The 11,711-nt window shown below is 34.6% G+C and overlaps 1 long non-coding RNA gene across 1 annotated transcript; it reads left to right on the forward strand.

Moving 5' to 3' along the window:
- The first annotated feature begins 401 nt into the window (after positions 1-401).
- On the forward strand, positions 402-8,670 carry LOC141559804 (uncharacterized). Its single transcript, XR_012487559.1, has 3 exons — positions 402-459; positions 4,647-4,726; positions 8,550-8,670. It is a non-coding gene; the product is annotated as an uncharacterized LOC141559804 (long non-coding RNA).
- Positions 8,671-11,711: the final 3,041 nt, after the last annotated feature.

An 11,711-nucleotide genomic window follows, 5' to 3' on the forward strand; every position in this document is an offset into this window, starting at 1 on the left:
GAACGAGTGCCTTAAACGATACTTTTGAGTATCTTTTAATGTGACTAGAAAAGGAAGTGGGTCAGTCATTTGAGAATAAGAGACTGCAGATATACTGACCATATACCACAATGCCTCACTTCCAAACCTCCAAGAACCAGTGATCTCACTGATGTGGGTCTAACTCTCTCTTGTTACAGATCATGACTCTTCCACGCCTTTTGAAACCTGTGTGCTTCTTGTCCATGTACTCTGCATAATCTTACACAGAAGATTGCCCCCTTTTTAAGTTTTTAACTACAAAATACCCCAACAACAAGATATATACTAGGATACAAGAAGAATAACACTTCCAGGGCATTGGATGAGTCTTCCATGGAGGATATTTTAGAAGGACACGGACAAGAAAATTGTGTAGAATGAAAAAACGTGGAGGGATTGTAGTAAATCCCCAGCAGTTAACACTGAGCCTGGCACATAGTAAGTGCTCAATAAATACTTATTGAATTGAATTATTGAATTATTTGTTTATTGGTGTACAGACAATTATATGCCTCTCTCCATTTTTGCTATGTTGATAGATGCTGCAGAGACGCAGTTAAAAAAAATGGGTTTGCTATTTAATTCTGTACCAGCAGTCTCCAACCTGTTTGTTGAGGACCTCTAGGGATCCACAGATTTATTTCATGATCTCTGAGGATCAGAATATACACTAAACATTGTCATTTTTTATCTTCATTTACTCCAATCAGATATGCTTGTGAATAATATGTTTTGTGTCAACAGTGTTAATTATCAATGCTTCATTAGTGCCTGGTAAGAAAAATGTTATAGATGTTGATGTGATTAATATTCATTTAATGGTATTGTTGAATGGGTGGTAACTTCTTGTCATCATGTAATTTCTTAATCAATGGTTACAAAGTATGCCGCTATCATCCTGTGGGGGGGGGGTTTGAAATTATGACAGCATCTTCATTTTTGAAAAGGCTACAAATTATTGGACTAGACTGTATAAACTTCTAGAAAACAGAAATGATGTGTTATCTTTGTGTTTTTTTACCATGCCAAGAATAATGCCTTGCATATAGTAGGAGTCCAATAGATAACAACGGAACAAATAAAATCATTTATCATCAGAAAGAGATAATAAGATAAGCACTGGGAGGATTGTCTATAATTTATTGCCTACCAAATCTGGCATCCAAAGTCATTTACAGCTTGGCTTAAACTTATCTTTTTATCTTTTTTTCTCCTACTTCCCTTTACATACATGGCTATGTTCCTGCTAAATGGCTTACTCAGTTTCCTTGTAACTCAGCTTGCCCTTTCCCCTTTATTTCTAATCAGATTTCCCCTGTGCTTAGAACTTTCCCATCCCAGCTCTTGTCTTGCCTCCATCTTTTCATCATCTTAATCACTTCGATCACCTTCCCCATCATCTGACCCCATCTACCATGTCCACCTCAGGTGCATCTCTTGCATAATATATTCCCAATCCTTCCACCTAGAATTCATATTTTCATGCAACATTACTTTGTAGTGGTCCTGTATGCTTACCACACATATTTTAATGGCTTCTTTGGGGTGCTGTCTTTATTTCCCATTAGATTGTAGGCCTTTGAGTGCAGGGACCAGTTCCTTGAGCATAAGCACTATTTCTTCATCTCTCTATTAAAAGCCATCTCCATTAGAGCCATCCCATATAGTAGGCACTCTGTAAATATTTGTTTAATGGAGCTGAGCCTCAAGACAGTTCCCACTGGGTTGCAGTGAGAAAGATACACTTTGTGTTTGTCCTAATGTCACAAGATTTGGAGCTAAGGTCTCAAGTCTTTAAATACATTATTTTATTAGAATTTTATGCCAAGCTAATGATGTGTGTGTGTGTGTGTGTGTGTGTGTGTGTGTGTGTGTGTGAGCTTCGATATTTTAATTTTAGGAAACAATAGCATAAAACTTCATAGGCTTTCTCACAGCTATTTAGTGATTCAGTGGATACAAGTAATTTAAGCCTTTGATCCAGTCTAGTGTTCTTTCAACTTGACACCACTTTGCCACTAAACCCCATGAGCTGGAGTTGGAGCATATGTGTCTACCCCAAGCATATGAAGACTTCCTCCAGCAAAATGGATGGATGAAAACAATTTGTTCCAATGACTATGAAGGTTGCTGGAGTAGATATGTAGAACACTTAGAACTTGATCAGATATTGAAGACACCGAGGTCATCTGCTGCACTCCAGGCCATTGTCAGTCAGCTTGATTTTTGTCTTGCCACTAGATGCCAATAACTCTGGAAGAGAGATGTTGAGGCTGAGAACTTTGTGCAACTCTGCTCTGCTTAAATCTAATTTATATGTAAATCAAGACATTACCTCATGATGCCATTGGTCCTCTTTGAAAATGAAGGACAAACAATAACTTTGCCTATGTGGATGTGTGTGTGTGTGTATATAGACCCACAAAACACTAATGTGCTTTTTACTAGCAGTTTGGTGAATTAATATTGAATTACAAATCTCTCACATCTCCCTAACCCACTTATGTAACTCAAATCTGAGCTACAGAAAATCTTTCTCCTTACAAAGAATTTATCCCTGTTGTCTTAGCTGCCAGTTTTTATTAAATTTAATAAAGATGACAACTGAGACAAAGAGAAAAAAATGATTTGATGGTAATTTTTTGAATGTTTGACTCTCACGCTTTTCTTTCTCTACCAAAAAAAATGTAATGGAAAGAACATTGAGTTGGGGGTCAGAAGGACTGTTTCTGTTTCTTGCTCTGTATTAATTTGCTGAGTAAGTTTGAGCATGTCACGTTCATCCTTTGAGGGACAGAGGAAACCTGATCATTCTTAAGATTCTGTTCATGTCAGGTATTGTATGATAATAATAGCCAGTATTTATAATATATAGCATCTTAAAGGTTTGTAAAACAATTAAAATATTTTATTAAAATTTTTATTCTGTATATCATTATCTCAAACAAAGCTTGGTTAGTATCTATTTCATTTAAATGAATTAATTTGAAAGTGCCCAAGCATCACAAAATTTGAAAAATCTAAGGGACCTCAGTGACCTTTTAGTTCAAGACATAAAAGAAATAAATCACCACTATAAAATACTTGGCAGATGCTTGTTTAGCATGGGCCTAAAGTCCTACAAAGCAGGGATACAAGCTATATTGGAGAAAATTCCTTCAACTTGTTCATATCTATAATTGTTAGGAAATTATCCCAGACACTGAACCCAAATAGGCCTCTTTACAATTTCTACCCATTTCTTCTGCTCCTGCCCTATGGGGCCAGACAGATCAAGTCTAATCTTGTCTTTAACTTACATATGTTTGAATACTTTAACAAAGTTATCACATTCCCTCTGAGTCTTCTCTTCCCTAGACTAAACATTCTCTGTTTCCTCAACTGATTTAAATGAATAAAAAAACAACATAAATTGAGTCATTCTCCAAGACTATTCCCCAAGACTTTGTTCATTTGTTTTCACTCTTGTTTTCTACTCATTGTCATATTAATATGTCAATTAATGTGTGTTTTTTTCCTTTGGGTTCTCTCTCTCTAGTTGTAGAATTATTTTGTAAAGATCATTTCCAAATTCTTCATATTCCTAATCCCTGATTATTGTATATCATGCCTGGTTTTTATAAAGCATTTTAAGGTCTACAAAGTATGATATATGTGTTCTAATTTGACCTTCAGAACAACCTTGTGAGGTAGAAATTAATTTTTTTAACAGATAAAGAAATTGAAGCTGATAGAGTTATTTCCCCAGTATCACATAACTTGCAAATATGTAAGACAGGATTAGAACTCAGGTTCTCCTAACACCAAAGACAACACTCTACAAAAAATTACTATGTAAATGCTCCATTTATTTGCATTAGAGTACAATGGGACAAACAAGGAAAGCAAATAAACATTTGTGCAGTGTCTACTACTTCATATCAAGCTGTGTGCTTGGCATTTCTCATTTGAGATAAACAGTGAGACCTGTGGGTCGATGGGATTCTGGCTACTTCTGTGGACCATTTGGGTATGTCTTAGTACTGAAGGATTTATGTGTTTCAAGATGATAAGCATTTTTCTTATTGGGCACTGAATGAATGGTATGACTCTTTAGTCTACCTTCACATTTGTCGTGGACAAATTCCTTTTGATTTCAGAGATCTGGAAATGAGTTAGTTATTGGTATAGTAAAGACTAGTTACAGGAAGCATGCAAATGATGGACAGAACACTAGCCTGGGACTTAGGAACCCTGATCCTAAGAGTCCATGTTCTTTTACTTGACTAATAGGATGATCTTGGGCAAGTCATTATTTTTTTTTCTGGATCTCATTACTCTAGTTTATACGATGAAGAAGTTCAACTATATGATCTGTGAGGTCTTTTCCAGCATAATATTCACTGTTCTCAAATATGATGATTCTAGGAAATGTAGTCTGATTAAGAGCAATTCAGTGACATTGGAGTTCTTAGTAATGGTATCTTTAGATAGTTTCTTTCCCATCAGAAACATGACCCAAATTAAATTGTACTTAATGTTTTCTTTGCCCAAAAAAGGTTACTTGTTTCTGCCCTTTGAGGAAAAAATTATAGATTTTGAAAAATTACAGTTTTTAGGAACCAACTGTTTTCTTAATCCTACAGGATGAAAGTGAAATTTCTTCTTCATTATAAATTCTGGCAAACCCTCAAACCTCTGATCTTGTCCTTGGATAGACTATAATGTAAGTGATTTTATGTCATTTGTTTGTTGTTGTTGTTGTTGTTGTTGTTGTTTTTTTATAATCTCCAGCTGTCGAAGGCACTCTGTCTCTAAAGTTTCATAAATTGGATTTGTTTTGTCTTGATTAGATTTCCTGAGTAGCTTTGGGAATCTAGGCTTCACTCTACTAGAAGGTCATGTATCTCTGGTGAATCTTTATTAATTAATTAATCTCTTTGTTTTGTACTTGTGAATCTATCCTGAGAAATGTGAAAACTTGGTATAGATTTGATGACATTGACCAACTTTTAAGATTGTCTATCTGAAGCTGATGGCAAAGAACTAGGTCTTAAGTTTTAGCTCTCTCTGGCCATGAGGACTTCTGTTTTTGGTAATCATGTCATCTCTCTGGGTATTTTTTCCTTATCTATGAAATATAGATGATTAAATCTACCTTAGAAGGGACATTATAATCTATATTTTTTTCCTCAAAGGGCAGAAACAAGTAACCCTTTTTGGGCAAAGAAAACATTAAGTACAATTTAATTTGGGTCATGTTTCTGATGGGAAAGAAACTATCTAAAAATACCATTACTAAGAACTCCAATGTCACTGAATTGCTCTTAATCAGACTACATTTTTTCTCTCCTTTGTTAGGTCACATCTAGAGTGATCTGGAATTATATTAAATGCATCTTGGTAACAAAGTGGAGAGAAAACTGTATTAAGAAAAAAACTGAGTTTAAATCTTGTTTCATATAGTTATTAACTATATAATCCTGCACACATCCCTTAACTTCTCTCAGACTCAGTTTCTTATTTTATAGAGGAGGAAACTGTACTTAATGTTCTTTCAGCTCAGATTCTATGTTCATTGTGGGAATCACATTTTAGGAAAGATATTAGAAAGCTAGAGCATGTCCAAAGAAAGGAACTCACAAAACTATGTCACATAGAGTTCAACTGAGGGAACTGAGGAATATTTAGTAGAAAGGAATAAGCTTAATATAGTAAAATGCCAGACATTGGTGTAAGCATTTTATGAATATTATCTCTTTTGATCCTCTCAACAACTCTGTAAATCAGGTGGTAGTTCTAATCCTATTTTACCATTGAGGAAATTGAGGCAAACAAAAGTTAAGCGACTTGGCTAGTTAGCATTACATGGCTAATTTAAATTAATTAATTTAAACTAGATTTTCCTGACCCTTGGCCCAGAATTCTATGCATTGTGCCATCTAGCTGCCACTGTTTAGCCTCAAGAAAAGCTGACTGGCATACAAGGAGGTATGGTGGCTGCTTTCAACAACTATCCTGTAAAAGAGGAATTAAACTTTGTTCTGCTTGGAATGGTGGGTGAGAGTTGAGCGGGACTATTTTAGATTTGATTTAAGGGAAAAAATGCTACCTAATAATTAGCCCTATCCAAAGATGGAATAAACTGTCTTGGGAGTTAATAAGTATTCCTTCAGTGAAGCTCATTAATCTAGTCTGGATGACCTCTTTTTCAAAATAATGTTAAGAATTCTTAGTCAGGTATAGGTTAGATTCTATGGATTCTGAAATACATATGAATACTGAGATTAGGTGATTTTTGAATAATGTATTATATTCATTATATTTTGTGGCCATAAATTGTCACATAGATGTCAGGCATTATTATTTTCACTTTAAAAACTATTAATTCTTTTTCTGACCCACTGTGAATTTTAAAGAACGTTATTTTCCTGTCTTATAAATAACAATTTTTATATTTCTAATATTTGTGTCCCTACTGTCTACTACAGTAGGTGGTTTATAGTAGGCATTTAATTAATGTTTAATGATGGGTTAATTGATTTGTTTCCAGTTAGCATTAGTTCAGTCTCCTCATGAATGTTCTTTAAATTAAGACATTTATATTAACAACAAATCATATTTAATTTTTTATTTTCCTTGTTTCATGACCAAAGACCTATTTCTTTGGCCTGTGAATTAAAGCCCAAAGGGAGTTCTCCGTGTCCCACATCGCTATTTTTCTATTTTGTGCAATGGATGAAATGTTAATTATGAAATAAATTTTCTTTCAGTAGCCAGGAAAGAAAAGCAAAATTGCAGAAAATATGTGAAGGGAAAAAAAGGTTATAGTTAAGTCATTCATAATTTCATGGAAAATTCCATAAATAATATAAAAAGTATATTCCTAAAGCAACTTCATGCCACCCTTTTCTTTTTATACTGTTTCCCCCAATATACTGAAAGTAATACTCAGGTTCAAGGAATTTTGAGGATTAACATCTATTTAAATTCATAATTCAAAAACTACCACCCAGTGTTTGTCTTTTACTAGATCCAATCAAACATTTATTCAAAGCAAAAAAACATTCAATCAAACAAAATAGCAAAGTAAATAAGAAGGAAAATTTCCCAATATACAAAGGATCACAATAATCTACAAATTCATAGGTCATTGATGGGAGAGGAATACTTTTTCCTAGACTACTCAGACTTCTGGGGTTGTGTCCAGACTTTACCTTTGAATTTTCCCAATGTAGCTTTTTTATTTTTAATAGAATTACTGCTATCTGTTGTTGGACTGATTTCTTTGCTCTTTTGTGAAAAAATCCATGTCTTAAGTTATTATTTCTTTTGTGAGTCAGGCCCAGAATTATAGCCAGCATATAAAATTATCTTTCAAGTCGTTTCTTTATTTTTGACAGTCTTCTCAGTGAGGATTTATCTAGACTCATTTGATATTTGGGTTTGGATGAGTAATTCCATTTTAGCTCCAATCACATCTCTGGCACCTAGTTCTAGGGCTATGTAAATTATTGAAGCTGTAATTAACAACTTTGAGAGGGTAGGAAGGAGCTATCCACCTGTCCCTTGCATTTTAATATCTGTACCTAGCTCACTGCTCTCCTTATAATAATATATATTTTTTTGTTTTTCTTATTTAAGTTATAATAATATTAGTGCTTTGAGTCTGGCAAATTCTAGAAACATGCTATGGAGACAGAATATAAAGCTACATTTGGAAGCAGCTGTTTCTTATTGACATATTCATCACTAATTCTAGTAGCCAGAATGTCTAGTAGACTTCACAAAGCCCATGATACATGCTATCATTTGATAGGTTTGGTTTGCAAAGTCATTACAATTTTCAGTAATTACTCCTTCTAAAAGGATTCAACCTGACCTTTTCATAAAGAGGGTGATATTTTTCTCCAAATATTTTAAGCCCATTTGAAAAGACAGTTTTAATGCATGATTACACAAGGATTTCTTCTCAAGATGACTGTTTATTGCTCATTCACTAAAGAGAACTTTATACAATCTTATTTTTATGTCAACTGCATAGGCCTACACAGCACAAATAGAGTCTTGGATGTTTAAGAACATAATTAGCACACTAACTATACCAACAATATTTTATATGGCATATTTAAAGGTAGTAGCTTTTGGATGAGATTTCATATTTTAGTCACTGATAGAAATGGGACATTAAATTTGTTGAGTCATTTATGCTTCTAAATATTCGTGGGTGGTTATTTGATGTTTTTCCTTGTTTTAAATCTCTAATGTTTATAAAGTTGTTGCAATGCTTTATAGAAGATTTAACATTTGAATCAGGCTTTACAAGATGATAAAGAACTCAATATATGTGGGAAGTTGGACAGCGGGGGAGAGGGAGAGGGAGGATAATCTAGAAGACAATACAAAGATTGTAATGAGAGCAATGGAGCAAAGTCTCAGCATGCATAGGGTTCTTTAGGGCTTGAAAAATGTTTTATAATTACTGTTTCATTTAATGTTTATAAGGTGACAGCTATTATCATCCCCCCCTCTTTTTTTTTTTTAAACAGATGAACAAACTGAAGCTCAGACACTTACTAGTTGTATGACATTGGGTAAGTTATTTAACTCTATTTGTCTTCATTTCCTCATCTGTAAAAGGGATTGGAGGAGATGGTAAACCACTCCAGTATCTTTGTCAAGAAAATTCTACATGGGGTCACAAAAAGTCAAACATAACTGAAAAGACTGAACAACAATAATAATACATAATGCTTCTCCTAGGGCTAGCATCTTATAGCCATGGCCTAAAACTAATAATTTTAAGGTTTATCCCATTCAGCAACTGTTCTTCTCTCTAGCAATGAGTAATGCACAGTTCAGCTTGTTTAATCTTCCTGTGGCTTCCATTAGAGCAAAGCCATGTGAGAAATAAGCACAAGTCCCAAGTGTTATTTGATTCACCACATTCAAAAGGACCAATTATCAGAAAAAGGACTCAGATACTTTGCATCCAAAACATAGACTTGGAGTCAATCCCCTTCTCACTCTGGCACCTTGTTTTCTCCATCCTGTTATGTCCTTCTCATTCCTACTGATCATCAGCACAAAGGATCTAATACCTCCACAGGCTATTCAATCTTCTCAGTACTTTCTTCTGGTGTTATTGTTTGGTATCTAGTGGGGTCCCAACTCTCATCCTGAATATACACTGATATCTTAGACACAGGAAGAAAAAGAAACATACAGAGAGAAATGAAGACAGACAGAGAGAGAGAGAGAGAGAGAGAGAGAGAGAGAGAGAGAGAGAGAGAGAGAGAGAAAGAGAAAAAGAGAGAATGATATAAATTACTATTTTTCATTTCTAAAATTTCTGATACTTTATATCTTCTCACAATCTTCCAACTTTACCTTTTATATTTATTGTGAACTTTTTTCACCTTACCTTCTCCCCCCATCACTTCCATCTTTGCTTAATTTCTATTGTTGTTTTTCCTTCATTCTCCAAGAAGACCATAATATCAAGGAAGTGATGTTATAATATGCAAGTGACTTGGATTTAAGTGATGGAGGGCTGTGCAAGGTCACCTGCCTCACTTTCTCCTCCAGAGTCGTCTGAGTCCAGTGCCAAGATATAGATCAAGCTGGCTGGAGATGACCATGGATGCAATGGGAGACCTTGGCCTTTTTGAGATAGGTTTTCAACTGGTCTCAGTGTGACTGAGGCAGTATCCATGCAGTGATTAAGGCTGGGTAGCAATTGAGGCAAATAATCTCTTCTTTTATCTAGTCAAAAAAATCTAAATAAATAAATTTGGTTGGGGAAGACCCTCAGAGTTTCTGGTAAAAAAATAAAGGGAACAATAGCAGAAATGCAGCCACCACAAGGCTGCTATGTTCATTTGGGAGTCATCTATGTGGAACAGTTATCTGAAGCCATGGGAACAATTAAGTGTTGCATGAGAGAATATATAGAGAAAGAGAGAAGAGAAAAAAAAACCTCTTTCTTTTTAAATAATTGAAAGATGAGGAACAAAGCCAAAGTATTGTAATATATAAGAAGCCAAAAAGAGGAGAGAGTATCCAATAAGAGATACTAGTCAATAGTCACATCCTGCATAAAGGTCGAGGAAGAAAATGTCTAAGACAAGGATACTGGAATTGGCAATGAGGAGGTTATTTGTCATTAAGGATGCTTGGGAGCACAGCTGTCACATTTAAAGAGGAGAATGATCCTGTAAAGTGAATAGTGAAAATATTTTTATTATTCTTTACAGCTAAAGAGGTTGAGATGTAGAGAGATGAAGTACCTTGCAGGGGTCCTACAGTTATTAAATGACAAAATTGGGAATAAAATCAAGGTCTCCTGAATTCCAAGGCTCTTTCTATTATAATACATTGTTTTAAACCTTTGGCCCAGTTGAAACAGAAAGTTGTGGGGAAAAACAGGCTTGCCTCACCCTCACAGCAGAGGGTAACTGGAATTCCACACTCTTGGAAATTGCGTAAATTGCTTGATATTACTGGCAATTATCCCTAAATTTGGGGAAAACCAAAAGAGGTCAACCTGATCATGCTATTTAAAGTAATTCAAGAAAATTTATAAAAATATTGCACAAATTACATAATGAGTTGATTGCTGGTAATAGGGTAACATGATAATGTAGCCAGGAACAATATGGTATCAATCTTGGGAAAGTCAGATGAGGCTATTGCAGTTGTAAAAGCCCAAACACATGTTCCCTTTGTGTTAACTAGAGAAAATAATATTTAGTAGAAGGCAAGAATCAGCAGAATGTGAAGGACATGAAATCCTGACTAGAACTAGGCCAAAATTTGTTTAGAAAAGGAAGTTAGAACGTGGGTGAGAGATTCCTATGAAGGGAATCAGAAAACAGGATTTTAATTCAACAAATAAAATTCCTCAACTTTTATAAAGAACTACTATATGCTTAGAGAAGATGATATTTAAATAATCCCTGTCCTTTTGAAGTTGACAGCCCAGTAGGAGGATGTCACAAACAAGTTACTATAATTAGGACATAATATTATATGATTAGTACCTTAGAGAAGAGTAAAACAAAGTGGTATTTGAATTCTGGAGATTGAAGATAAGTAACGGGGTGAGGTTGATAAAAAGGGAAATATGCTAGAGAATACAGGATGGAATGGAATAATTTATGTATGTAGAAGGATGTGCCCTAGCAAAAAGCACCTCCTTATTATTTGTCTAGGGGTGAATGGTAGAGGACATCTGGGGAAACATGCATTATGGAGGGAGAAAAGGAACTTTATGGCAAATGACTTCAATTTTCAGAGCTGAAAAGGTGGGAGGAAGGAGAGCGTATGGGAGTTTGGGAAAGGATAAAAAGGTTTGATAAAGTGATCATGGTAAATGGAATAGAAAGTTAATTTAATTGGCAATTTAATTGCCAAAAGAGTTAATTAAGAAGATGTAAAAAATTGTTTTGCTTCACTAAGGCTCCAATTGAGATTATAAAACATAAATTTATAGTGGATTCAAGCAACACAGTTTTGTGATTTTCTCCAGCTTCATTCAGTAAGTACTAGTGGAAATAATATCATTTTATAAAGAGGTTCCCAGCAGAAAATCCTTTTCCCCCAAGTTTCCCATAATTTTCTCCTGATGAAATAGTTTTTTTTTTTAATTTTGGGGGTATTTATTTATTTATTTTTAATATCCATTTCTTTATGAATCATGTAGGGAGAGA

Source organism: Sminthopsis crassicaudata, chromosome 3 (assembly GCF_048593235.1).
Source record: "Sminthopsis crassicaudata isolate SCR6 chromosome 3, ASM4859323v1, whole genome shotgun sequence".
Lineage (NCBI taxonomy): Eukaryota > Metazoa > Chordata > Mammalia > Dasyuromorphia > Dasyuridae > Sminthopsis > Sminthopsis crassicaudata.